Source organism: Pteropus vampyrus, unplaced genomic scaffold, assembly GCF_000151845.1.
Source record: "Pteropus vampyrus isolate Shadow unplaced genomic scaffold, Pvam_2.0 Scaffold1, whole genome shotgun sequence".
NCBI classification, from domain to species: domain Eukaryota; kingdom Metazoa; phylum Chordata; class Mammalia; order Chiroptera; family Pteropodidae; genus Pteropus; species Pteropus vampyrus.
In genome coordinates this window covers 31,981,224-31,986,204 of record NW_011888782.1, presented here as the reverse complement: position 1 = coordinate 31,986,204, position 4,981 = coordinate 31,981,224, and the positions used below count along the sequence as shown (strand labels likewise).

At 41.0% G+C, this 4,981-nt stretch overlaps 1 pseudogene; it reads right to left on the bottom strand.

The window, feature by feature from the left end:
- Positions 1-1,261: 1,261 nt before the first annotated feature.
- Positions 1,262-1,380, bottom strand: LOC111736539 (annotated as a pseudogene).
- Positions 1,381-4,981: the final 3,601 nt, after the last annotated feature.

The following is a 4,981-nucleotide window of genomic DNA, read 5'->3' as shown; positions in this document are numbered from 1 at the left end:
TTTCTCTAGTCCATCCAGGTGGAAACTGAACTTATGGGAATCATACTCCTCTTACCCCACACCCTGAAATCTTTATGAAAGTATTTATCTTGAATTCAAGTTCGATGTTCACCCATTTATCTCTCCCACTAGTTCTTGAGCTTCTCAAAAGTCATAATTCACCTTTGTATTCCCAGTGCCTGGCAACATGGTCAGCACATATTAAGTGCTCAAAAAATGAAGAGCTAATGAATGAAGGAAGGAATATATGAACGAATGATAATTCCTCCCCTGGCAGAAGCTGACTTCTGCTCAGTGTATTTACTAGAGCAGAGAGAGACCTAAGGAGAGGCTGGCCATCCCTGGCTACAGAGACCAAGGAAAAACTGCACATGTGGATACACGTGAAATAAAAGCAAACAAGAACAATAATAGCTGTGAAATAAATGTGAAACTCAAATGGTTTTTCTCAAAACCCACATGTAGTTTTGAATAGCAGGGGATAAGAGTGGGAGGATGGGAAACTGAATGAAAAAAGTAACAGGCCCAAGAGATAATTTACAGTTGGGAATGGAATGACTTCCTAAATCGTAGAGTGTGTGGTCCAAAAAGCAGAGCACTGCAGATGCAGTTACTGTAAAAAAACACTCATGACTTTTTTTTTTTGGCATAAAGGTCTGTTTTGAATCTGTCGCTCTAGCAGCACACAACCTTGCCTTAAAAAGCAACAGCTCCATGAATTCCTCTTTCAGAAGAAATTCAGTTTAATGTGAATATATGTTACCTTGCGACACTGGTTATGCTCTTTACTCAATCCCTCCATATGTTCGGTGTGTCTATCTTAATTCCTCACAACATTCCTGCAAGGTAGATATGATTATCCCTATTTTACACACACAAAGAAACTGAGGCAAGGAGCAATTATGTGAGTAACCCATATCACATTAGTACCCAGGGCCAAGATTAAAGACCAAGTCTTTCTGACTTCAAACCATATTCTTCCCACTATATGAAGCAGATACTCCATCAAAAGTAATAAGTAAAGGATAGTGATGGGGACATCCATAGAATCAAGGCCAGCTTCATGGGCAAGCTATCTGATAAAGTGCATAGGGCCCTGTGCTTAGAAGGGCCCTATGTTTGATTTAATATTCCACTATTGCTGTCTTGAAATTCTTAAGAATATATTTTTGAGAGGGACAAGGCAACCCTTGGCTGACCTCACAGATTGCAAGGACTTTGTCAGCTTACAATCCCTTCTCTTTTTTATTTTTATTTTTTATACCTACAGCACCTGGTATTCCTCAGTGTTCTCTCATCCAAGTACTAACCAGGCCCAACCTTGCTTAGCTTCTGTGATCAGACGGGATCAGGCTTGTTCAGGGTAGCATGGCCGTAGACAAGAATTTTTTTAACAAGGGGCCCTGCATTTTTATTTTGCACCCAGCCCCACAAATTGTAGACAGCTCTGCATAGAACTCAGAATTTTTGAGCTAGAAGGCCTTTGAGATGTCATCTGTTCCACCTCCATCCATATTAGAGAAGAGAAAACTGATCAGCGAGGAAAACTGGCCTGCCTTCGGTCACAGAGCTAATTGGTTGGCAGAGCAGCAGCAGAACCCAGGTTTCCAGTGTTCTTCCTCTCCTACCACACCATCTTTAGAGAGAGGAGGTTCCCACCTTCCCTATAGGAGCTTATCTCTGGCCAAAATGTCATTTGTGGCTGAGCTGGGTCAACTCATTTCACTCCTGGGCAAATGCCCCTGGGTTTTTCATAACCAAATGCACATAAACCTGACTGTGATTCCAACAAAACCACAATGTCTACACTGTGGTAAAAGAAACCTTTAGCTCAGCCTCTCACCTAACACCCCTCTCCCTTGCCCCAACCTTCCTAACATTTCAAACAGGGAGAGGCTGGTTCAGCCAGGGTCAGGGTGGGGTCATTGCCAGGGCAGCCAGGGGGAGGCCAGGCTCAAGGCCGGGGCTGACTCACAGAAGAGGGAGCATTTTGGCATTGCCATTCTCCCTCCAGGGCCCAAAACATAGATGTTCTGTTTCTCCTAAACTGGTAGCACTTTAAGCCCCATCGGCAGGGCCTGTCGGAGTCACCCTCAGGTCAAGATGGAAGTAAGCAGACATTTGTAAGGGTTTGTGTGCACCTCCTTTGTACCTTCATATTTGGAAGCTACAATAATGAGTAAGTAGTGTTATCACTTCCAGCCCAGAAAACATGTATTTGCCTCTGACACACCAGAGCATGTGGCTCTGTTCAGTGAAGAGCCAATGCTGAGAAGTGTTTGACTGTTTTGAAGGCTACTTGTGTACCGCAGATCCCAAAGGAAAAGCGGTATGGCACATAGAGATCACCAAGGAAACTTGTTATATCATTAAAGAGCTTCTCTAGTTTTCCTGGTATTGTGGAAAGGTTTTGCCTGTAGGCACAATTTAAATAGTTTCCATTTTCCATCAGAACAAGCACAGTATGTCCCAGCACTGCTGTGGTGAAGTCACAACTTAGTGAAGTGGCACCAACCAGATGGCCATTGCCCTTATGTCATGGATGATACGTACATTTCATTACTTAATGTAGAAGCACCACAAGGGCAGAGGATCTTACCTCTTGTTCACTGATGTGTCCCAAGTACCTGAACAGGGCCTGGCACATAGTAGGTGCTTGTTAAATACTTGCTTTGTAGGTGAATGCTACTTGTGGCTTTGAAGGAGCTTTAAGATAGCAATATAAATGAATGACAGTGTAAGGTCATGGATTTTCATTCTAAAATGACAAGCAAAGAAGGGTTTTTCAGGGACTCTGAGGAGGTAGAATAGGTCCATGATGTCTTATGTGTGTTTGATCCAAATAATAAGAAGTAAAGATGGGCAAATATTAGAAGTTACCATTTTATTTCTTGGATTACTCCTGTAGGGTTCTATGTATTTAGGCTAATTCTAGGAACTCTGGCATACATGCTTATGAACATACATGCATACATACACATATATTTATGTGTGTGTAGTTTTATTAAGGTATATTTATACATGTACGAAGTAGTATATATACTTTTTATGTAATATTCTCTCTCTTCACATGTACGTGCACGCACAGACGGGTATATGTGTGTGTGTGTGTGTGTGTGTGTGTGTAGAGAGAGAGAGGGAGAGAGAGAGAGAGTCATTTTTCTGATATCCTGACCCATAATACTTAAATACTTCGTGTCTATTGGCACAAAACAAGAACGTTCTGTGGTACCAACACACCACCTGCCTAGTCTGAAAGTCAACATCAACGCAGCACCAACTTCCAATCTACTGACTTCATTCAGATTTCTCCAACTGTCCCAACGATGTCTTTTACTTCATTCCTCTCCTAGAATCCCCATTGTCTCATTGTTCTCCTTTATTCTGGAACAGTTCCCTCTTCTTTCCCTGGCTCTGTGTCCTTGACAGTCTCAAAGAACATAGAATTTCATTCACCAGGATGACCCTCAACTTGGATCAGTCAGATGATTTCTCGGACTCAAGCCTTGCATTCTTGGCAGAAAAATTGGAGAAATGGTGCTGTGCTCTTTCCAGTGCATCACATTAGGAGGCTATACTGTACTAACCTGTCCCACTACTTGTGTTAACTTTGGTTGCCTGGTCAAATTTGCATCTGCCAAGTTCTCCACTATGAGGCCACCATTTCCCCCTTATATTTGATTAGTGTTTTGTAGGGAGATATTTTTAAAATACACCAATATACTATTCTTCATCAAACCTCCACACTTCATAGTTGACATTCGACTATAAGGAAGAACTTTTTCTTCTCCTTCATTTGTTTATTTATACATTCATTTATTGATATCTGTCTTAACTCATGGGTTCTTATTTTATTCATTGAGTTTCAATCCAATATATTTAGTATTTATTTTGATGCTTTAGTTGCCCTGGACTCGGCCAGTAAGAGCTACTTCAAGCTGTGTCCTATCTTTCTTTGAGCATTACTTTCTTTTCTGTCACAACAAGATGATCAGGGTCATCTTGTTCTTTCCTTGTCCTAGACTTACAATCAGCCATTCCTCTAAGGAATCTTGGCTTCTTTTAATGGAAGAGGTATTTAAAAACCAAGATCTGGGGACTTAGTGTGCTTATTGCTACAAATATCTGTAGCTATTTCTATATCTATGTGTATGTATTTAATTTTTTTTTTAAGTTCATACCAGTACTTCTAACTTTAATCCAACATCTCAGGATCTTTCTAGATTTTCCTATTTCTGTGTTTGAAAACCTTTATCTCAGATGATGAGAAATGTGGATTTGACTATCCTCGATATATTTGCTCAGTCAATTAACTTATTTGCTAAAGGGAACCAATCCCCAACCTTCCAGCTGCCTCCTTCACCTGTCACCTCTGCAAATTCACCACCGTATTTGTCAACCATCAGGCTCCCTCTCACTACCTGATCATCATAATATTTCCTTGCCCTCACTGCCCTGCTTCCTTGGAAGAAAGCGAAATTGGAAAGGAATGGACCGATATTTTAAAAGGCTTCTCAAGTGGATTCTAAGTATGCAAGCATCTCCAGTGGACTAGAGAGCAGTAAGATGGCAATATTTATATCTAAACCTGAGCCCCAAATTATCAACCTCACTATATGACATTCTCCTGGAAGCATCCCTTTTTCAGCAAGAATTCAGTGTCTCACTGAATGAATGGAGTTGGAAAGTACCTGGAAAGGGTGGGAATCATAAGACTTTAGTTTAGAAGCAAGATTAAGATGGTAGAATAGCAAAAGTAGAGGATGCCAAAAGAAATCGCATAATTTTGCTTCAGGTTGGCCCTGAGCGTGCCCTCTCAGAACTAACTCATGTGTCCCCTTTGAAATGTGCATATATGTCACTGCTCCCTAATCTGATTTGCACCTAATCTGATGACCATCTAATGCTTTGACCCCGGAAGTTTGTGAATATTGTGACTACTTTTAATTTGTTGAGAGCTTTGCTGTATTTCTAGTGATTT